Source organism: Dama dama, chromosome 17 (genome assembly GCF_033118175.1).
Source record: "Dama dama isolate Ldn47 chromosome 17, ASM3311817v1, whole genome shotgun sequence".
In the NCBI taxonomy this organism is placed as follows: Eukaryota; Metazoa; Chordata; class Mammalia; order Artiodactyla; family Cervidae; genus Dama; species Dama dama.
The window spans coordinates 5461605-5486113 of record NC_083697.1 but is presented as its reverse complement, the minus strand read 5'-3'; positions in this window follow the sequence as shown (position 1 = coordinate 5486113).

Here is a 24509-nt window from a genome sequence, read left to right as displayed (position 1 = left end):
TCAGCAACTCGAGAAAAACCATGAGACTTCCCCCTCGCCGAGAGATGAGGCCCGAATCCCCTGCACTGCGTGCAGAGCAATTCCGTGTTCCACATTAAACGTGACAGGAGCTTTGATTTCCTTGATGGCACTACAGAGAAAACCCAAGATCACTGGCTCAAGTCTAGAGGGATCCTGAGGTCACTGGAGCAACACGAAAGGGATCCGTGGACCCCAAATCAACTCGAGATGAGAGCTTAGTCCCTGGCTTCGACTCAAGGGGAATACCAACTTTCCACAAGCACCTCAAGAGGAGGCTTCTCTGAGCTACAGGTATGTGAGAGGGACCCTGAGTTTGTGGCCTCAAGTGGAATGGACACTGAGATGCTCTGACTCGAAGTAAGGCCGGATATCCCTGCAGTGAATTGAATGCAGGCTCGTCTTGCATCTCCCAATACGAAGGGATGTCTGGATCCCCTGTGGACCACAGAGAAAGACCTAGTCCTCCACCTCAACGCGAACGGAGGCCTCACATCCTTTGAAAACTCGAGAGGTCCACGGAGATCAATGCTTCCAAAGGAGATGATGCCTGACTCCTCTTGAAAATGGATAGGAGTCCCAGGATCCCTGTGGCACGTGGAAAGGGGCCCTTGGTCTCCCGCCTCACGTGGAGACGCGTCCCAATTGCCATGCCAAGACTCGAGGAGAATCCCGAGGTGTCCCTCGCACCTAGGCAGGAGTCCTGACGTCGCTGAACAAACACGTGTCTGGAAGGGCCCTCCCCGTCGTAACTCGAGAATATACCCCAGGTTCCGGCCGCAACTCGAGAAAAACCATGAGACTTCCCCCTCGCCGCGAGATGAGGCCCGATTCCCCTGCACTGCGTGCAGAGCAATTCCGTGTTCCACATCAAACGTGAAAGGAGCCTTGATTTCCTTGATGGCACTCCAGAGAAAACCCAAGATCACTGTCTCAAGTCTAGAGGGATCCTGAGGTCACTGGAGCAACACGAAAGGGCTCCGTGGACCCCAAATCAACTCGAGATGAGAGCTTAGTCCCTGGCTTCGCCTCAAGAGGAATACCAACTTTCCACAAGCACCTCAAGAGGAGGCTTCTCTCAGCTACAGGTATGTGAGAGGGCCCCTGAGTTTGTGGCCTCAAGTGGAATGGACACCGAGATGCTCTGACTCGAAGTAAGACCAGATATCCCTGCAGTGAATTGAATGCAGGCTCGTCTTGCGTCTCCCAAGACGAAGGGATGTCTGAATCCCCTGTGGAGACCACAGAGAAAGAACTAGTTCTGCGAATCATCGCGACTGGAAGCCTCACATCCTTTGAAAACTGGAGAGGTCCGCGGAGATCAATGCTTCCAAAGGAGACGATGCCTGACTCCTCTTGAAAATGGATAGGAGTTCCAGGATCCCTGTAGAACGTGGAAAGGGACCCTGGGTCTCCCGCCTCACGTGGAGACGCGTCCCATTTGCCATGCCAAGACTCGAGGAGAATCCCGAGGTGTCCCTCGCACCTAGGCAGGAGTCCTGACGTTGCTGAACAAACACGTGTCTGGAAGGGCCCTCCCCGTCGTAACTCGAGAATATACCCCGGGGTCCGTCCGCAACTCGAGAAAAGCCATGAGACTTCCCATTCGCCCCGAGATGAGGCCCGATTCCCCTGCACTGTGTGCAGAGCAATTCCATGTTCCACATCAAACGTGAAAGGAGCCTTGATTTCCTTGATGGCACTCCAGAGAAAACCCAAGATCACTGTTTCAAGTATAGAGCGATCCTGAGGTAACTGTAGCAACATGAAAGGGCTCCGTGGACCCGAAAACCACTCGAGATGAGAGCTTAGTCCCTGGCTTCGACTAAAGAGGAATACCAACTTTCCACAAGCACCTCAAGGGGAGGCTACTCTCAGCTACAGGTATCTGAGAGGGACCCTGAATTTGTGGCCTCAAGTGGAATGGACACCGAGATGCTCTGACTCGAAGTAAGGCCGGATATCCCAACAGTGAATTGAATGCAGGCTCGTCTTGCATCTCCCAAGACGTAGGGATGTCTGAGTCCCCTGTGGAGACAACAGAGAAAGACCTAGTTCTCTGCTTCATCGCGAGCAGAGGCCTCACATCCTTTGAAAACTCGAGAGGTTCACGCAGATCAATGCTTCCAAAGGAGCCGATGCCTGACTCCTCTTGAAAATGGATAGGAGTCCCAGGATCCCTGTGGCACGTGGAAAGGGACCCTGGGTCTCCCGCCACACGTGGAGACGAGTCCCAATTGCCATGCCAAGACTCGAGGAGAATCCCGAGGTGTCCCTCTCACCTAGGCCCGAGTCCTGACGTCGCTGAACAAACACGTTTCTGGAAGGGCCCTCCCCGTCGTAACTCGAGAATATATCCCAGGTTCCGGCCGCAACTCGAGAAAAACCATGAGACTTCCCGCTCGCCGCGAGATGAGGCCCGATTCCCCTGCACTGCGTGCAGAGCAATTCCGTGTTCCACATCAAAAGTGAAAGGAGTCTTGATTTCCTTGATGGCACTCCAGAGAAAACCCAAGATCACTGTCTCAAGTCTAGAGGGATCCTGAGGTCACTGGAGCAACACGAAAGGGCTCCGTGGACCCCAAATCAACTCGAGATGAGAGCTTAGTCCCTGGCTTCAACTCAAGAGGAATACCAACTTTCCACAAGCACCTCAAGAGGAGGCTTCTCTCAGCTACAGGTATGTGAGAGGGACCCTGAGTTTATGGCCTCAAGTGGAATGGACACCGAGATGCTCTGACTCGAAGTAAGGCCGGATATCCCTGCAGTGTATTGAATGCAGGCTCGTCTTGCATTTCCCAAGACGAAGGGATGTCTGAATCCCCTGTGGAGACCACAGAGAAAGACCTAGTCCTCCACCTCAACGCGACGGCGGGCCTCACATCCTTTGAAAACTCGAGAGGTCCGCGGAGATCAATGCTTCCAAAGGAGATGATGCCTGACTCCTCTTGAAAATGAATAGGAGTTCCAGGTCTCCTGTGGAACTTGGAAAGGGACCCTGGGTCTCCCGCCTCACGTGAAGACGCGTCCCAATTACCATGCCAAGACACGAAGAGAATCCCGAGGTGTCCCTAGCACCTAGGCAGGAGTCTGACGTCGCTGAACAAACACGTGTCTGGAAGGGCCCTCCCCTTCTAACTGGAGAATATACCCCAAGTTCCGGCCGCAACTCGAGAAAATCGATGAGACTTCCCCCTCGCTGCGAGATGAGGCCCGATTCCCCTGCACGGCATGCAGAGCAATTCCGTGTTCCACATCAAACGTGAAAGGAGCCTTGATTTCCTTGCTGGCACTCCAGAGAAAACCCAAGATCACTGTTTCAAGTATAGAGGGATCCTGAGGTCACTGTAGCAACAGGAAAGGGCTCCGTGGACCCGAAATCCACTCGAGATGAGAGCTTAGTCCCTGGCTTCGAATAAAGAGGAATACCAACTTTCCAAAAGCACCTCAAGAGGAGGCTATTCTCAGCTACAGGTATCTGAGAGGGACCCTGAATTTGTGGCCTCAAGTGGAATGGACACCGAGATGCTCTGACTCGAAGTAAGGCCGGATATCCCAACAGTGAATTGAATGCAGGCTCGTCTTGCATCTCCCAAGACGTAGGTATGTCTGAGTCCCCTGTGGAGACCACAGAGAAAGACCTAGTTCTCTGCTTCATCGCGAGCAGAGGCCTCACATCCTTTGAAAACTCGAGAGGTCCGAGGAGATCATTGCTTCCAAAGGAGCCGATGCCTGACTCCTCTTGAAAATGGATAGGAGTCCCAGGATCCCTGTCCACGTGGAAAGGGACCCTGGGTCTCCTGCCACACGTGGAGACGAGTCCCAATTAGCATGCCAAGACTCGAGGAGAATCCCGAGGTGTGCCTCGCACCTAGGCCCGAGTCCTGACTTCGCTGAACAAACACGTGTCTGGAAGGGCCCTCCCCGTCGTAACTCGAGAATATACACCAGGTTCCGGCCGCAACTCGAGAAAAACCATGAGACTTCCCCCTCGCCGCGAGATGAGGCCCGATTCCCCTGCACTGCGTGCAGAGCAATTCCGTGTTCCACATCAAACGGGAAAGGAGTCTTGATTTCCTTGATGGCACTCCAGAGAAAACCCAAAATCTCTGTCTCAAGTCTAGAGGGAACCTGAGGTCACTGGCGCAACCCGAAAGGTCTCCGTGGACCCCAAATCAACTCGAGATGAGAGCTTAGTCCCTGGCTTCGACTCAAGAGGAATACCAACTTTCCACAAGCACCTCAAGAAGAGGCTTCTCTCAGCTACAGGTATGTGAGAAGGACCATGAGTTGTGGCCTCAAGTGGAATGGACACCGAGATGCTCTGACTCAAAGTAAGGCCGGATATCCCTAAAGTGAATTGAATGCAGGCTCGTCTTTCGTCTCCCAACACGAAGGGATGTCTGAATCCCCTGTGGAGACCACAGAGAAAGACCTAGTCCTCCGCCTCATCGCGACCGGAGGCCTCACATCCTTTGAAAACTCGAGAGGTCTGCGGAGATCAATGCTTCCAAAGGAGACGATGCCTGACTCCTCTTGAAAATGGATAGGAGTCCCAGGATCCCTGTAGCACGTGGAAAGGGACACTGGGTCTCCCGCCAATTGCCATGCCAAGACTCGAGGAGAATCCCGAGGTCTCCCTAGCACCTAGGCAGGAGTCCTGACGTCGCTGAACAAACACGTGTCAGGAAGGGCACTCCCCGCCGTAACTCGAGAATATACCCCAGGTTCCGGCCGCAACTCGAGAAAAACCATGAGACTTCCCCCTCGCCGCGAGTTGAGGCCCAATTCCCCTGCACTGCGTGCAGAGCAATTCCGTGTTCCACATCAAACGTGAAAGGAGCCTTGATTTCCTTGATGGCACTCAAGAGAAAACCCAAGATCACTGTGTCAAGTCTAGAGGCATCCTGAGGTCACTGGAGCAACAAGAAAGGGCTCTGTGGACCCCAAATCAACTCGAGATGAGAGCTTAGTCCCTGGCTTCGACTCAAGAGGAATACCAACTTTCCACAAGCACCTCAAGAGGAGGCTTCTCTCAGCTACAGGTATGTGAGAGGGACCCTGAGTTTGTGGCCTCAAGTGGAATGGACACCGAGATGCTCTGACTCGAAGTAAGGCCGGATATCCCTGCAGTGAATTGAATGCAGGCTTGTCTTGCATCTCCCAAGACAAAGGGATGTCTGAATCCCCTGTGGAGACCACAGAGAAAGACCTAGTCCTCCGCCTCAACGCGACCGGAGGCCTCACATCCTTTGAAAACTCGAGAGGTCTGCAGAGATCAATGCTTCCAAAGGAGACGATGCCTGACTCCTCTTGAAAATAGATATTAGTCCCAGGATCCCTGCGGCACGTGGAAAGGGACCCTGGGTCTCCCGCCTCACGTGGAGACGCGTCCCAATTGCCATGCCAAGACTCGAGGAGAATCCCGAGGTGTCCCTCGCACCTAGGCAGGAGTCCTGACGTTGCTGAACAAACACGTGTCTGGAAGGGCCCTCCCCGTCGTAACTCGAGAATATACCCCGGGGTCCGTCCGCAACTCGAGAAAAGCCATGAGACTTCCCATTCGCCCCGAGATGAGGCCCGATTCCCCTGCACTGTGTGCAGAGCAATTCCATGTTCCACATCAAACGTGAAAGGAGCCTTGATTTCCTTGATGGAACTCCAGAGAAAACCCAAGATCACTGTTTCAAGTATAGAGCGATCCTGAGGTAACTGTAGCAACATGAAAGGGCTCCGTGGACCCGAAAACCACTCTAGATGAGAGCTTAGTCCCTGGCTTCGACTAAAGAGGAATACCAACTTTCCACAAGCACCTCAAGAGGAGGCTACTCTCAGCTACAGGTATCTGAGAGGGACCCTGAATTTGTGGCCTCAAGTGGAATGTACACCGAGATGCTCTGACTCGAAGTAAGGCCGGATATCCCAACAGTGAATTGAATGCAGGCTCGTCTTGCATCTCCCAAGACGTAGGGATGTCTGAGTCCCCTGTGGAGACAACAGAGAAAGACCTAGTTCTCTGCTTCATCGCGAGCAGAGGCCTCACATCCTTTGAAAACTCGAGAGGTTCACGCAGATCAATGCTTCCAAAGGAGCCGATGCCTGACTCCTCTTGAAAATGGATAGGAGTCCCAGGATCCCTGTGGCACGTGGAAAGGGACCCTGGGTCTCCCGCCACACGTGGAGACGAGTCCCAATTGCCATGCCAAGACTCGAGGAGAATCCCGAGGTGTCCCTCTCACCTAGGCCCGAGTCCTGACGTCGCTGAACAAACACGTTTCTGGAAGGGCCCTCCCCGTCGTAACTCGAGAATATACCCCAGGTTCCGGCCGCAACTCGAGAAAAACCATGAGACTTCCCGCTCGCCGCGAGATGAGGCCCGATTCCCCTGCACTGCGTGCAGAGCAATTCCGTGTTCCACATCAAAAGTGAAAGGAGTCTTGATTTCCTTGATGGCACTCCAGAGAAAACCCAAGATCACTGTCTCAAGTCTAGAGGGATCCTGAGGTCACTGGAGCAACACGAAAGGGCTCCGTGGACCCCAAATCAACTCGAGATGAGAGCTTAGTCCCTGGCTTCAACTCAAGAGGAATACCAACTTTCCACAAGCACCTCAAGAGGAGGCTTCTCTCAGCTACAGGTATGTGAGAGGGACCCTGAGTTTATGGCCTCAAGTGGAATGGACACCGAGATGCTCTGACTCGAAGTAAGGCCGGATATCCCTGCAGTGTATTGAATGCAGGCTCGTCTTGCATTTCCCAAGACGAAGGGATGTCTGAATCCCCTGTGGAGACCACAGAGAAAGACCTAGTCCTCCACCTCAACGCGACGGCGGGCCTCACATCCTTTGAAAACTCGAGAGGTCCGCGGAGATCAATGCTTCCAAAGGAGATGATGCCTGACTCCTCTTGAAAATGGATAGGAGTTCCAGGACTCCTGTGGAACTTGGAAAGGGACCCTGGGTCTCCCGCCTCACGTGAAGACGCGTCCCAATTACCATGCCAAGACACGAAGAGAATCCCGAGGTGTCCCTAGCACCTAGGCAGGAGTCTGACGTCGCTGAACAAACACGTGTCTGGAAGGGCCCTCCCCTTCTAACTGGAGAATATACCCCAAGTTCCGGCCGCAACTCGAGAAAATCGATGAGACTTCCCCCTCGCTGCGAGATGAGGCCCGATTCCCCTGCACTGCATGCAGAGCAATTCCGTGTTCCACATCAAACGTGAAAGGATCCTTGATTTCCTTGCTGGCACTCCAGAGAAAACCCAAGATCACTGTTTCAAGTATAGAGGGATCCTGAGGTCACTGTAGCAACAGGAAAGGGCTCCGTGGACCCGAAATCCACTCGAGATGAGAGCTTAGTCCCTGGCTTCGAATAAAGAGGAATACCAACTTTCCAAAAGCACCTCAAGAGGAGGCTACTCTCAGCTACAGGTATCTGAGAGGGACCCTGAATTTGTGGCCTCAAGTGGAATGGACACCAAGATGCTCTGACTCGAAGTAAGGCCGGATATCCCAACAGTGAATTGAATGCAGGCTCGTCTTGCATCTCCCAAGACGTAGGTATGTCTGAGTCCCCTGTGTAGACCACAGAGAAAGACCTAGTTCTCTGCTTCATCGCGAGCAGAGGCCTCACATCCTTTGAAAACTCGAGAGGTCCGAGGAGATCATTGCTTCCAAAGGAGCCGATGCCTGACTCCTCTTGAAAATGGATAGGAGTCCCAGGATCCCTGTCCACGTGGAAAGGGACCCTGGGTCTCCTGCCACACGTGGAGACGAGTCCCAATTAGCATGCCAAGACTCGAGGAGAATCCCGAGGTGTCCCTCGCACCTAGGCAGGAGTCCTGACGTTGCTGAACAAATAAATATCTGGAATTGCCCTCCCCGTCGTAACTCGAGAATATACACCAGGTTCCGGCCGCAACTCGAGAAAAACCATGAGACTTCCAGCTCGCCGCGAGATGAGGCCCGATTCCCCTGCACTGCGTGCAGAGCAATTCCGTGTTCCACATCAAACGTGAAAGGAGCCTTGATTTCCTTGATGGCACTCCAGAGAAAACCCAACATCACTGTCTCAAGTCTAGAGGGATCCTGAGGTCACTGGAGCAACACGAAAGGGCTCCGTGGACCCCAAATCAACTCGAGATGCGAGGTTAGTCCCTGGCTTCGACTCAAGAGGAATACCAGCTTTCCACAAGCACCTGAAGAGTAGGCTTCTCTCAGCTACAGGTATGTGAGAGGGACACTGAGTTTGTGGCCTCAAGTGGAATGGGCACCGAGATGCTCTGACTCGAAGTAAGGCCGGATATCCCTACAGTGAATTGAATGCACGCTCGTCTTGCATCCCCCAAGACGAAGGGATGTCTGAATCCCCTGTGGAGACCACAGAGAAAGACCGAGTTCTCCGCCTCATCGCGACCTGAGGCCTCACTTCCTTTGAAAACTCGAGAGGTCCGCGGAGATCAATGCTTCCAAAGGAGACGATGCCTGACTCCTCTTGAAAATGGATAGGAGTCCCAGCATCCCTGTGGCACGGGGAAGGGACCCTGGGTCTCCTGCCTCACGTGGAGTCGCGTCCCAATTGCCATGCCAAGACTCGAGGAGAATCCCGAGGTGTCCCTCGCACCTAGCCAGGAGTCCTGACGTCGATGAACAAACACTTGTCTGGAAGGGCCCTCCGCGTTGTTACTCGAGAATATACCCCAGGTTCCGGCCGCAACTCGAGAAAAACCATGAGACTTCCCCTTCGGTGCGATATGAGGCCCGATTCCCCTGCACTGCGTGCAGAGCAATTCCGTGTTCCACATCAAACGTGAAAGGAGCCTTGATTTCCTTGATGGCACTCCAGAGAAAACCCAAGATCACTGTCTCAAGTCTAGAGGGATCCTGAGGTAACTGGAGCAACACAAAAGGGCTCCGTGGACCCCAAATCAACTCGAGATGAGAGCTTAGTCCCTGGCTTCGACTCAAGAGGAATACCAAGTTTCCACAAGCACCTCAAGAGGAGGCTTCTCTCAGCTACATGTATGTGAGAGGGACCCTGAATGTGTGGCCTCAAGTGGAATGGACACCGAGATGCTCTGACTCGAAGTAAGGCCGGATATCCCTTCAGTGAATTGAATGCCGGCTCGTCTTGAATCTCCCAAGAAGAAGGGATGTCTGAATCCCCTGTGGAGACCACAGAGAAAGACCGAGTTCTCCGCCTCATCGCGACCTGAGGCCTCACTTCCTTTGAAAACTCGAGAGGTCCGCGGAGATCAATGCTTCCAAAGGAGACGATGCCTGACTCCTCTTGAAAATGGATAGGAGTCCCAGCATCCCTGTGGCATGGGGAAAGGGACCCTGGGTCTCCTGCCTCACGTGGAGACGCGTCCCAATTGAGATGCCAAGACTCGAGGAGAATCACGAGTTGTCCCTCGCACCTAGCCAGGAGTCCTGACGTCGCTGAACAAACACTTGCCTGGAAGGGCCCTCCCCGTCGTAAGTCGAGAATATACCCCAGGTTCCGGCCGCAACTCGAGAAAAATCATGAGACTTCCCCCTCGCTGCGAGATGAGGCCCGATTCCCCTGCACAGCGTGCAGAGCAATTCCGTGTTCCACATCAAACGTGAAAGGAGCCTTGATTTCATTGATGGCACTCCAGAAAAAACCCAAGATCACTGTCTCACTTCTAGAGGAATCCTTAGGTTACTGGAGCAACAGGAAAGGGCTCCGTGGACCCCAAATCAATTCGAGATGAGAGCTTAGTCCCTGCCTTCGACTCAAGAGTCATACCAACTTTCCACAAGCACCTCAAGAGGAGGCTTCTCTCAGCTACAAGTATGTGAGAGGACCCTGAGTTTGTGGCCTCAAGTGGAATGGACACGGAGATGCTCTGACTCGAAGTAAGGCCGGATATGCCTGTAGTGAATTGAATGCAGGCTCGCCTTGCATCTCCCAAGATGAAGGGTTGTCTGAATCCCCTGTGGAGACCACAGAGAAATACCTAGTTCTCCGCCTCATCGCGACCGGAGGCCTCACATCCTTTGAAAACTCGAGAGGTCCGCGGAGATCAATGCTTCCAAAGGAGACGATGCCTGACTCCTCTTGAAAATGGATAGGAGTCCCAGGATCCATGTGGCATGTGGAAAGGGACCCTGGGTCTCCCGCCTCACGTGGAGACGCGTCCCAATTGCCATGCCAAGACTTGACGAGTATCCCGAGGTGTCCCTCGCACCTAGGCAGGAGTCCTGACGTTGCTGAACAAATAAATATCTGGAATTGCCCTCCCCGTCGTAACTCGAGAATATACACCAGGTTCCGTCCGCAACTCGAGAAAAACCATGAGACTTCCCCCTCGCCACGAGATGAGGCCCGATTCCCCTGCACTGTGTGCAGAGCAATTCCGTGTTCCACATCAAACGTGAAAGGAGACTTGATTTTCTTGATGGCTCTCCAGAGAAAACCCAAGATCACTGTCTTAAGTCTAGAGGGATCCTGAGGTCACTGGAGCTACACGAAAGGGCTCCGTGCACCCCAAATCAACTCGAGATGAGAGCTTAGTCCCTGGCTTCAACTCAAGAGGAATAACAACTTTCCATAAGCACCTCAAGAGGAGGCTTCTCTCAGCTACAGGTATGTGAGAGGGACCCTGAGTTTGTGGCCTCAAGTGGAATGGACACCGAGATGCTCTGACTCGAAGTAAGGCCGGATATCCCTGCAGTGAATTGAATGCAGGCTCGTCTTGCATCTCCCAAGACGAAGAGATGTCTGAATCCGCTGTGGAGACCACAGAGAAAGACCTAGTTCTCCGCCTCATCGCGACCGAAGGCCTCACATCCTTTGAAAACTCGAGAGGTCTGTGGAGATCAATGCTTCCAAAGGAGACGATGCCTGTCTCTTCTTGAAAATGGATAGGAGTCTCAGGATCCCTTTGGCACGTGGAAAGAGACAATGGGTCTTCCGCCTCACGTGGAGACCCGTCCCAATTGCCATGCCAAGACTCGACGAGTATCCCGAGGTGTCCCTCACACCTAGGCAGGAGTCCTGACTTCGCTGAACAAACACGTGTCTGGAAGGGCCCTCCCCGTAGTAACTTTAGAATGTACCTCAAGTTCCGGCCGCAACTCGAGAAAAACCATGAGACTTCCCCCTCGCCGCGAGATGAGGCCCAATTCCCCTGCACAGCGTGCAGAGCAATTCCGTGTTCCACATCAAACGTGAAAGGAGCCTTGATTTCCTTGATGGCACTCAGGAGAAACCCCAAGATCACTGTCTCAAGTCTAGAGGGATCCTGAGGTCACTGTAGCAACACGAAAGGGCTCTGTGGACCCCAAATCAACTCGAGATGAGTGCTTCGTCCCTGGCTTCGACTCAAGAGGAATACCAACTTTCCACAAGCTCTTCAAGACGTGGCTTCTCTCAGCTACATGTATGTGAGAGGGTCCCTGAGTTTGTGGCCTCAAGCGGAATGGACACCGAGATGCTCTGACTCGAAGTATGGCCGGATATCCCTGCAGTAAATTGAATGAAGTCTCGTCTTGCATCTCCCAAGACGAAGGGATGTCTGAATCCCCTGTGGAGACCACAGAGAAAGACCTAGTTCTCCCTCTCATGGCGACCGGAGGCATCACATCCTTTGAAAACTCGAGAGGTTCGCGGAGATCAATGCTTCCTAAGGAGACGATGCCTGACTCCTCTTGAAAATGGATAGGAGTCCCAGAATCACTGTGGCACGTGGAAAGGGACCCTGGGTCTTCCGCCTCACTGGAGACGCGTCCCAATTGCCATGCCAAGGCTCAAGGAGAATCCCGAGGTGTCCCACGCACCTAGGCAGGAGTCCTGACGTCGCTGAACAAACACGTGTCTGGAAGGGCCCTCCCCATCGTAACTCGAGAATATACCCCAGGTTCGGGCTGCAACTCGAGAAAAACCATGAGCCTTCCCCCTCGCCGCAAGATGAGGCCCGATTCCCCTGCACTGCGTGCAGAGAAATTCCGTGTTCCACATCAAACGTGAAAGGAGCCTTGATTTCCTTGATGGCACTCCAGAGAAACCCCAAGATCACTGTCTCAAGTCTAGAGGGATACTGAGGTCACTGTAGCAACCCGAAAGGGCTCCGTGAACCATAAATCAACTCGAGATGAGAGCTTCGTCCCTGGCTTCGACTCAAGAGGAATACCAACTTTCCACAAGCACCTCAAGAGGAGGCTGCTCTCAGCTACAGGTATGTGAGAGGGACCCTGAGTTTGTGGCCTCAAGTGGAATGGACACCGAGATGCTCTGACTCGAAGTAGGGCCGGATATCCCTGCAGTGAATTGAATGCAGGCTCGTCTTGCATCTCCCAAGACGAAGGGATGATTGAATCCCCTGTGGAGACCACAGAGAAAGACCTAGTTCTCCGCCTCATTGCGGCCGGAGGCCTCACATCCTTTGAAAACTCGAGAGGAATGCGGAGATCAATGCTTCGAAAGGAGACGATGCCTGACTCCTCTTGAAAATGGATAGGAGTAACAGGATCCCTGTGGCACGTGGAAAAAGACCCTGCTTCTCCCTCCTCACGTGGAGACGCGTCCCAATTGCCATGCCAAGACTCGAGGAGAATCCCGAGTTGTCCCTCGCACCTAGGCAGGAGTCCTGACGTCACTGAACAAACACGTGTCTGGAAGGGCCCTCCCCGTCGTAACTCGAGAATATACCCCAGGTTCCGGCCGCAACTCGAGCAAAACCATGAGACTTCCCCCTCGCCGCGACATGAGGCCCGATTCACCTGCACTGCGTGCAGAGCAATTCCGTGTTCCACATCAAACGTGAAAGGAGCCTTGATTTCCTTGATGGCACTCCAGAGAAAAGCCAAGATCACTGTCTCAAGTCTAGAGGGTTCCTGAGGTCACTGTAGCAACACGAAAGGGCTCCGTGGACCCCAAATCAACTCGAGATGAGAGCTTAGTCCCTGGCTTCGACTCAAGAGGAATACCAACTTTCCACAAGCACCTCAAGAGAAGGCTTCTTTCAGCAACAGGTATGTGAGAGGGTCCCTGAGTTTGTGGCCTCAGGCGGAATGGACACCGAGATGCTCTGACTCGAAGTAAGGCCGGATATCCCTGCAGTGAATTGAATGCAGGCTCGTCGTGGATCTCCCAAGACGAAGGGATGTCTGAATCCCCTGTGGAGACCACAGACAAAGACCTAGATCTCCGCCTCATCGCGACCATAGGCCTCACATACTTTGAAAACTCGAGAGGTCCGCGGAGATCAATGCTTCCTAAGGAGACGATGCCTGACTCCTCTTGAAAATGGATAGGAGTCCCAGAATCCCTGTGGCACGTGGAAAGGGACCCTGGGTCTTCCGCCTCACTGGAGATGCGTCCCAATTGCCATGCCAAGGCTCAAGGAGAATCCCGAGGTGCCCGTTGCAGCTAGGCAGGAGTCCTGACGTCGCTGAACAAACACGTGTCTGGAAGGGCCCTCCCCATCGTAACTCGAGAATATACCCCAGGTTCGGGCTGCAACTCGAGAAAAACCATGAGCCTTCCCAGTCGCCGCAAGATGAGGCCCGATTCCCCTGCACTGCGTGCAGAGAAATTCCGTGTTCCACATCAAACGTGAAAGGAGCCTTGATTTCCTTGATGGCACTCCAGAGAAAACCCAAGATCACTGTCTCAAATCTAGAGGGATCCTGAGGTCACTGGAGAAACACGAAAGGGATTCGTGGACCCCAAATCAACTCGAGATGAGAGCTTAGTCCCTGGCTTCGACTCAAGACGAATACCAAGTTTCCACAAGCACCTCAAGAGGAGGCTTCTCTCAGCTACAGGTATGTGAGAGGGACCCTGAGTTTGCGGCCTCAAGTCGAATGGACACCGAGATGCTCTGACTCGAAGTAAGGCCGGATATCCCTGCAGTGAATTGAATGCAGGCTCGTCTTTCGTCTCCCAAGACGAAGGGATGTCTGAATCCCCTGTGTAGACCACAGAGAAAGACCTAGTCCTCCGCCTCATCGCGACCGGAGACCTCACATCCTTTGAAAACTCGAGAGGTTGGGGAGTTCAATGCTTAGAAAGGAGACGATGCCTGACTCCTCTTGAAAATGGATAGGAGTCCCAGGATCTCTGTGGCACGTGGGAAGGGACCCTGGGTCTCCCGCCTCACGTGGAGACGCGTCCCAATTGCCATGCCAAGACTCGAGGAGAATCCCGAGGTGTCCCTCGCACCTAGGCAGGAGTCCTGACGTCGTTGAACAAACACGTGTCTGGAAGGGCCCTCTCCGTCGTAACTCGAGAATATACCCCAGGTTCCGGCCGCAACTCGAGAAAAACCATGAGACTTCCACCTCGCCGAGAGATGAGGCCCGAATCCCCTGCACTGCGTGCAGAGCAATTCTGTGTTCCACATCAAACGTGAAAGGAGCCTTGATTTCCTTGATGGCACTCCAGAGAAAACCCAAGATCACTGGCTCAAGTCTAGAGGGATCCTGAGGTCACTGGAGCAACACGAAAGGGCTCCGTGGACCCCAAGTCAACTCGAGATGAGAGCTTAGTCCTTCGCTTCAACTCAAGAGGAACACCACCTTTCCACAAGCACCTCAAGAGGAGGCTTCTCTCAGCTACAGGTATGTGAGAGGGACCATGAGTTTGTGGCCTCAAGTGGAATGGACACCGAGATGCTCTGACTCGAAGTAAGGCCGGATATCCCTGCAGTGAATTGAATGCAGGCTCGTCTTGTATCTGCCAAGACGAAGGGATGTCTGAATCCCCTGTGGAGACGACAGAGAAAGACCTAGTCCTCGGCCTCATCGCGACCGGAGGCCTCACATCCTTTGAAACCTCGAGAGGTCTGCGGAGATCAATGCTTCCAAAGGAGATGATGCCTGACTCCTCTTGAAAATGGATAGGAGTCCCAGGATCCCTATGGCAAGTGGAAAGGTACCCTAGGTCTCCCGCCTCACGTGGAGACGCGTCCCAATTGCCATGCCAAGACTCGAGAAGAATCCCGAGGTGTCCCTCGCACCTTGGCAGGAGTCCTGACGTCGCTGAACAAACACGTGTCTGGAAGGGCCCTCCCCGTCGTAACTCGCGAATATACCCCAGGTTCCGGCCGCAACTCGAGAAAAACCATGAGATTTCCCCCTCGCAGCGAGATGAGGCCCGATTCCCCTGCATTGCGTGCAGAGCAATACCGTGTTCCACATCAAACGTGAAAGGAGCCTTGATTTCCTTGATGGCACTGCAGAGAAAACCCAAGATCACTGGCTCAAGTCTAGAGGGATCCTGAGGTCACTATAGCAACACGAAACGGCTCCTGGACCCCAAATCAACTCGAGATGAGAGCTTAGTCGCTGGCTTCGACTCAAGAGGAATACCAACTTTCCACAAGCACCTCAAGAGGAGGCTTCTCTCAGCTACAGTTATGTGAGTGGGACCCTGAATTTGTGGCCTCAAGTGGAATGGACACCGAGATGCTCTGACTCAAAGAAAGGCCGGATATACCAACAGTGAATTGAATGCAGGCTCGTCTTGGATCTCCCAAGACGAAGGGATGTCTGAATCCCCTGTGGAGACCACAGAGAAAGACCTAGTTCTCTGCTTCATCACGAGCAGAGGCCTCACATCCTTTGAAAACTCGAGAGGTCCGCGGAGATCAATGCTTCCAAAGGAGCCGATGCCTGACTCCTCTTGAAAATGGATAGGAGTCCCAGGATCCCTGTGGCACGTGGAAAGGGACCCTGGGTCTCGCGCCTCACGTGGAGACGCGTCCCAATTGCCATGTCAAGACTCGAGGAGAATCCCGAGGTGTCCCTCGCACCTAGGCCCGAGTCCTGACGTCGCTGAACAAACACGTGTCTGGCAGGGCCCCCCTCATCGTAACTCGAGAATATACCCCTGGTTCCGGCCGCAACTAGAGAAAAACCATGAGACTTCCACCTCGACACGAGATGAGGCACGATTCCCCTGCACTGCGTGCAGAGCAATTCCGTGTTCCACATCAAACGTGAAAGGAGACTTGATTTCCTTGATGGCACTCCAGAGAAAACCCAAGATCCCTGTCTCACGTCTAAAGGGATCCTGAGGTCACTGGAGCAACACGAAAGGGTTCCGTGGAAACCAAATCAACTCGAGATGAGAGCTTAGTCCCTGGCTTCGACTCAAGAGGAATACTAACTTTCCACAAGCACCTCAAGAGGAGGCTTCTCTCAGCTACAGGTATGTGAGAGGGACCCGGAGTTTGTGGCCTCAAGTGGAATGGACACCGAGATGGTCTGACTCGGACTAAGGCCGGATATCCCTGCAGTGAATTGAATGCAGGCTCGTCTTGCATCTCCCAAGACGAAGGGTTGTCTGAATCCCCTGTGGAGACCACAGAGAAAGACCTAGTTCTCCGCCTCTTCGCGACCTGAGGCCTCACATCCTTTGAAAACTCGAGAGGTCCGCGGAGATCAATGCTTCCAAAGGAGACGATGCCTGACTCCTCTTGAAAATGGATAGGAGTCCCAGGATCCCTGTGGCACGTGGAAAGGGACCCTGGGTCTCGCGCCTCACGTGGAGACGCATCCCTATTGCCATGCCAAGACTCGAGGAGAATCCCGAGGTGTCCCTCGCACCTAGGCAGGAGTCCTGACGTCGCTGAACAAACACGTGTCTGGAAGGGCCCTCCCCGTCGTAACTCGAGAATATACCCCAGGTTCCGGCCGCAACTCGAGAAAAACCATGAGACTTCCCCCTCGCCGCGAGATGAGGCCCGATTCCCCTGCACTGCGCGCAGAGCAATTCCGTGTTCCACATCAAACGTGAAAGGAGCCTTGATTTCCTTGGTGGCACTCCAGAGAAAACCCAAGATCACTGTCTCAAGTCGAGAGGGATCCTGAGGTCACTGGAGCAACACAAAAGGGCTCCGTGGACCCCAAATCAACTCGAGATGAGAGCTTAGTCCCTGGCTTCGACTCAAGAGGAATACCAACTTTCCACAAGCACCTAAAGAGGAGGCTCCTCTCAGCTACAGGTATGTGAGAGGGACCCTGAGTTTGTGGCCTCAAGTGGAATGGACACCGAGATGCTCTGACTCGAAGTAAGGCCGGATATCCCTGCAGAAATTGAATGCAGGCTCGTCTTGCATCTCCCAAGACGAAGGGATGTCTGAATCCCCTGTGGAGACCACAGAAATAGACCTAATTTTCCGCCTCATCGCGACCGGAGGCCTCACATCTTTTGAAAATTCGAGAGGTCCGCGGAGATCAATGCTTCCAAAGGAGACGATGCCTGACTCCTCTTGAAAATGGATAGGAGTCCCAGGATCCCTGTGGCACGTGGAAAGGGACACTGGGTCTCCCGCCTCATGTGGAGACGCGTCCAAATTGCCATGCCAAGACTCGAGGAGAATCCCGAGTTGTCCCTCACACCTAGGCAGGAGTCCTGACGTTGCTGAACAAATACGTGTCTGGAAGGGCCCTGCCCGTCGTAACTCGAGAATATACCCCAGGTTCCGGCCGCAACTCGAGAAAAACCATGAGACTTCCCCCTCGCCGCGAGATGAGGCCCGATTCCCCTGCACTGCGTGCAGAGCAATTCCGAGTTCCACATCAAACGTGAAAGGAGCCTTGATTTCCTTGATGGCACTCCAGAGAAAACCCAAGATCACTGTCTCAAGTCTAGAGGGATCCTGAGGTCACTGGAGCAACACGAAAGTTCTCCGTGGACCCCAAATCAACTCGAGATGAGAGCTTAGTCGCTGGCTTCGACTCAAGAGGAATACCAACTTTCCACAAGCACCTCAAGAGGAGGCTTCTCTCAGCTACAGGTATGTGAGAGGGACCCTGAGTTTGTGGCCTCAAGTGGAATGGACACCGAGATGCTCTGACTCGAAGTAAGGCCAAATATTCCTGCAGTGAATTGAATGCAGGCTCGTCTTGCATCTCCCAAGACGAGGGGATGTCTGAATCCCCTGTGGAGACCACAGAGATAGACCTAATTTTCCGCCCCATCGCGATCGGAGGCCTCACATCCTTTGAAAACTCGAGAGGTCCGCGGAGATCAATGCTTCCAAAGGAGACGATGCCTGACTCCTCTTGAAAATGTATAGGAGTCCCAGGATCCCTGTGGCACGTGGAAAGGTACCCTGGGTCTCCCGTCTCACGTGGAGACGCGTCCCAATTGCCATGCCAAGACTCGAGGAGAATCCCGAGTTGTCCTTCGCACCTAGGCAGGAGTCCTGACCTCACTGAACAAACACGTGTCTGGAAGGGCCCTCCCCGTCGTAACTCGAGAATATACCCCAGGTTCCTGCCGCAACTCCAGAAAAATCATGAGCCTTCCCCCTCGCCGCGAGATGAGGCCCGATTCCCCTGCACTGCGTGCAGAGGAATTCTGTGTTCCACATCAAAAGTGAAAGGAGCCTTGATTTCCTTGATGGCACTCTAGAGAAACCCCAAGATCACTGTCTGAAGTCTAGAGGGATCCTGAGGTCACTGGAGCAACACGAAAGGGCTCCGTGGACCCCAAATAAACTCGAGATGAGAGCTTAGTCCCTGGCTTCGACTCAAGAGGAATACCAACTTTCCACAAGCACCTCAAGAGAAGGCTTCTTTCAGCAACAGGTATGTGAGAGGGTCCCTGAGTTTGTGGCCTCAGGCGGAATGGACACCGAGATGCTCTGACTCGAAGTAAGGCCGGATATCCCTGCAGTGAATTGAATGAAGTCTCGTCTTGCATCTCCCAAGACTAAGGGATGTCTGAATCCCCTGTGGAGACCACAGAGAAAGACCTAGTTCTCCCTCTTATGGCCACCGGAGGCATCACATCTTTGAAAACTCGAGAGGTCCGCGGAGATCAATGCTTCCTAAGGAGACGATGCCTGACTCCTCTTGAAAATGGATAGGAGTCCAAGAATCCCTGTGGCACGTGGAACGGGACCCTGGGTCTCCCGCCTCACGTGGAGACTTGTCCTAATTGCCATGCCAAGACTCGAGGAGAATCCCGAGGTGTTCCTCGCACCTAGGCACTAGTCCTGACGTCGCTGAACAAACACTTGTCTGGAAGGGCCCTCCCCGTCGTAACTCAAGAATATACCCCAGGTTCTGGCCGCAACTCGAGAAAAACCATAAGACTTCCCCCTCGCCTTGAGATGTGGCCCGATTCTCCTGCACTGCGTGCAGACCAATTCCGTGTTCCACATCAAACGTGAAAGGATTCTTGATTTCCTTGATGGCACTCCAAAGAAAAGCCAAGATCACCGTCTCAAGTCTAGAGGGATCCTGAGGTCACTGTAGCAACCCGAAAGGGCTTCGTGGACCCCAAATCAACTCGAGATGAGAGCTTTGTCCCTGGCTTCGACTCAAGAGGAAAACCAACTTTCCAAAAGCTCCTCAAGAGGAGGTTTCTCTCAGCTACAGGTATGTGAGAGGGACCCTGAGTTTTTGGCCTCAAGTGGAATGGACACCGAGATGCTCTGAGTCGAAGTAAGGCCGGATATCCCTGCAGTGAATTGAATGCAGGCTCATCTTGCATCTCCCAAGACGAAGGGATGTCTGCATCCCCTGTGGAGACCACAGAGAAAGACCTAGTTCTCCGCCTCATCGCGACCGGAGGCCTCATATCATTTGAAAACTCGAGAGGTCCGCGGAGATCAATGCTTCCAAAGACAAGATGGCTGACTCCTCTTGAAAATGGATAGGAGTCCCAAGATCCCTGTGGCACGTGGAAAGGAACCCTGGGTCTCCCGCCTCACGTGGAGACGCGTCCCAATTGCCATGCCAAGACTCGACGAGAATCCCGAGGTGTCCCTCGCACCTAGACAGGAGTCCTGACGTCACTGAACAAACACGTGTCTGGAAGGGCCCTCCCCGTCGCAACTCGAGAATATACCCCAGGTTCCGGCCACAACTCGAGAAAAACCGTGAGACTTCCCCCTCGCCAGGAGATGAGTCCCAGTTCCCCTGCACTGCGTGCAGAGCAATTCCGTGTTCCACATCAAACGTGAAAGGAGCCTTGATTTCCTTGATGGCACTCCAGACAAAACCCAAGATCACTGTCTCAAGTCTAGAGGGATACTGAGGTCACTGTAGCAACAAGAAAGGGCTCCGTGGACCACAAATTAACTCGAGATCAGAGCTTAGTCCCTGGCTTCGACTAAAGAGGAATACCAACTTTCCACAAGCCCCTCAAAAGGAGGCTTCTCTCAGCTACAGGTATCTGAGAGGGACCCTGAATTTGTGGCCTCAAGTGGAATGGACACTGACATGCTCTGACTCAAAGTAAGGCCGGATATACCAACAGTGAATTGAATGCAGGCTCGTCTTGGATCTCCCAAGACGAAGGGATGTCTGAATCCCCTGTGGAGACCACAGAGAAAGACCTAGTTCTCTGCTTCATCACGAGCAGAGGCCTCACATCCTTTGAAAACTCGAGAGGTCCGCGGAGATCAATGCTTCCAAAGGAGCCGATGCCTGACTCCTCTTGAAAATGGATAGGAGTCCCAGGATCCCTGTCGCACGTGGAAAGGGACCCAGGGTCTCCCGCCACACGTGGAGACGAGTCCCAATTGTCATGCCAAGACTCGAGGAGAATCCCGAGTTGTCCCTCGCACCTAGGCCCGAGTCCTGACGTCGCTGAACAAACACGTGTCTGGAAGGGCCCTCCCCGTCGTAACTCGAGAATATACCCCAGGTTCTGGCCGCAACTCGAGAAAAACCATGAGACTTCCCCCTCGCTGCGAGATGAGGCCCGATTCCCCTGCAGTGCGAGCAGATCAATTCCGTCTTACACATCAAACATGAAAGAAGGCTTGATTTCCTTCATGGCATCGCATAGAAAACAGAAGATCACTGTCTCAAGTCTAGAGGGATCTTGAGGTTACTGGAGCAAGAATAAAGGGCTCCATGGACCCCAAATCAACTCGAGATGAGAGCTTAGTCCCTGGCTTCGACTCAAGAGAAATACCAACTTTCCACAAGCACCTCAAGAGGAGGCTTCTCTCAGCTACAGGTATGTGAGAGGGACCCGGAGTTTGTGGCCTCAAGTGGAATGGAAACCGAGATGCTCTGACTCGGAGTAAGGCCGGATATCCCTGCAGTGAATTGAATGCAGGCTCGTCTTGCACCTCTCAATCCGAAGTGATGTCTGAATCCCCTGTGGAGACCACAGAGAAAGACCTAGTTCTCCGCCTCATCGCGACCTGAGGCCTCACATCCTTTGAAAACTCGAGAGTTCCGCGGAGATCAATGCTTCCAAAGGAGACGATGCCTGACTCCTCTTGAAAATGGATAGGAGTCCCAGGATCCCTGTGGCACGTGGAAAGGGACCCTGGGTCTCGCGCCTCACGTGGAGACGCGTCCCAATTGCCATGTCAAGACTCGAGGAGAATCCCGAGGTGTCCCTCGCACCTAGGCCCGAGTCCTGACGTCGCTGAACAAACACGTGTCTGGCAGGGCCCCCCTCATCGTAACTCGAGAATATACCCCTGGTTCCGGCCGCAACTAGAGAAAAACCATGAGACTTCCACCTCGACACGAGATGAGGCACGATTCCCCTGCACTGCGTGCAGAGCAATTCCGTGTTCCACATCAAACGTGAAAGGAGACTTGATTTCCTTGATGGCACTCCAGAGAAAACCCAAGATCCCTGTCTCACGTCTAAAGGGATCCTGAGGTCACTGGAGCAACACGAAAGGGTTCCGTGGAAACCAAATCAACTCGAGATGAGAGCTTAGTCCCTGGCTTCGACTCAAGAGGAATACTAACTTTCCACAAGCACCTCAAGAGGAGGCTTCTCTCAGCTACAGGTATGTGAGAGGGACCCGGAGTTTGTGGCCTCAAGTGGAATGGACACCGAGATGGTCTGACTCGGACTAAGGCCGGATATCCCTGCAGTGAATTGAATGCAGGCTCGTCTTGCATCTCCCAAGACGAAGGGTTGTCTGAATCCCCTGTGGAGACCACAGAGAAAGACCTAGTTCTCCGCCTCTTCGCGACCTGAGGCCTCACATCCTTTGAAAACTCGAGAGGTCCGCGGAGATCAATGCTTCCAAAGGAGACGATGCCTGACTCCTCTTGAAAATGGATAGGAGTCCCAGGATCCCTGTGGCACGTGGAAAGGGACCCTGGGTCTCGCGCCTCACGTGGAGACGCATCCCTATTGCCATGCCAAGACTCGAGGAGAATCCCGAGGTGTCCCTCGCACCTAGGCAGGAGTCCTGACGTCGCTGAACAAACACGTGTCTGGAAGGGCCCTCCCCGTCGTAACTCGAGAATATACCCCAGGTTCCGGCCGCAACTCGAGGAAAACCATGAGACTTCCCCCTCGCCGCGAGATGAGGCCCGATTCCCCTGCACTGCGTGCAGAGCAATTCCGTGTTCCACATCAAACGTGAAAGGAGCCTTGATTTCCTTGGTGGCACTCCAGAGAAAACCCAAGATCACTGTCTCAAGTCGAGAGGGATCCTGAGGTCACTGGAGCAACACAAAAGGGCTCCGTGGACCCCAAATCAACTCGAGATGAGAGCTTAGTCCCTGGCTTCGACTCAAGAGGAATACCAACTTTCCACAAGCACCTAAAGAGGAGGCTCCTCTCAGCTACAGGTATGTGAGAGGGACCCTGAGTTTGTGGCCTCAAGTGGAATGGACACCGAGATGCTCTGACTCGAAGTAAGGCCGGATATCCCTGCAGAAATTGAATGCAGGCTCGTCTTGCATCTCCCAAGACGAAGGGATGTCTGAATCCCCTGTGGAGACCACAGAAATAGACCTAATTTTCCGCCTCATCGCGACCGGAGGCCTCACATCTTTTGAAAATTCGAGAGGTCCGCGGAGATCAATGCTTCCAAAGGAGACGATGCCTGACTCCTCTTGAAAATGGATAGGAGTCCCAGGATCCCTGTGGCACGTGGAAAGGGACACTGGGTCTCCCGCCTCATGTGGAGACGCGTCCAAATTGCCATGCCAAGACTCGAGGAGAATCCCGAGGTGTCCCTCACACCTAGGCAGGAGTCCTGACGTTGCTGAACAAATACGTGTCTGGAAGGGCCCTGCCCGTCGTAACTCGAGAATATACCCCAGGTTCCGGCCGCAACTCGAGAAAAACCATGAGACTTCCCCCTCGCCGCGAGATGAGGCCCGATTCCCCTGCACTGCGTGCAGAGCAATTCCGAGTTCCACATCAAACGTGAAAGGAGCCTTGATTTCCTTGATGGCACTCCAGAGAAAACCCAAGATCACTGTCTCAAGTCTAGAGGGATCCTGAGGTCACTGGAGCAACACGAAAGTTCTCCGTGGACCCCAAATCAACTCGAGATGAGAGCTTAGTCGCTGGCTTCGACTCAAGAGGAATACCAACTTTCCACAAGCACCTCAAGAGGAGGCTTCTCTCAGCTACAGGTATGTGAGAGGGACCCTGAGTTTGTGGCCTCAAGTGGAATGGACACCGAGATGCTCTGACTCGAAGTAAGGCCAAATATTCCTGCAGTGAATTGAATGCAGGCTCGTCTTGCATCTCCCAAGACGAGGGGATGTCTGAATCCCCTGTGGAGACCACAGAGATAGACCTAATTTTCCGCCCCATCGCGATCGGAGGCCTCACATCCTTTGAAAACTCGAGAGGTCCGCGGAGATCAATGCTTCCAAAGGAGACGATGCCTGACTCCTCTTGAAAATGTATAGGAGTCCCAGGATCCCTGTGGCACGTGGAAAGGTACCCTGGGTCTCCCGTCTCACGTGGAGACGCGTCCCAATTGCCATGCCAAGACTCGAGGAGAATCCCGAGTTGTCCTTCGCACCTAGGCAGGAGTCCTGACCTCACTGAACAAACACGTGTCTGGAAGGGCCCTCCCCGTCGTAACTCGAGAATATACCCCAGGTTCCTGCCGCAACTCCAGAAAACACATGAGCCTTCCCCCTCGCCGCGAGATGAGGCCCGATTCCCCTGCACTGCGTGCAGAGGAATTCTGTGTTCCACATCAAAAGTGAAAGGAGCCTTGATTTCCTTGATGGCACTCTAGAGAAACCCCAAGATAACTGTCTCAAGTCTAGAGGGATCCTGAGGTCACTGTAGCAACACGAAAGGGCTCCGTGGACCCCAAATAAACTCGAGATGAGAGCTTAGTCCCTGGCTTCGACTCAAGAGGAATACCAACTTTCCACAAGCACCTCAAGAGAAGGCTTCTTTCAGCAACAGGTATGTGAGAGGGTCCCTGAGTTTGTGGCGTCAGGCGGAATGGACACCGAGATGCTCTGACTCGAAGTAAGGCCGGATATCCCTGCAGTGAATTGAATGAAGTCTCGTCTTGCATCTCCCAAGACTAAGGGATGTCTGAATCCCCTGTGGAGACCACAGAGAAAGACCTAGTTCTCCCTCTCATGGCCACCGGAGGCATCACATCTTTGAAAACTCGAGAGGTCCGCGGAGATCAATGCTTCCTAAGGAGACGATGCCTGACTCCTCTTGAAAATGGATAGGAGTCCAAGAATCCCTGTGGCACGTGGAACGGGACCCTGGGTCTCCCGCCTCACGTGGAGACTTGTCCTAATTG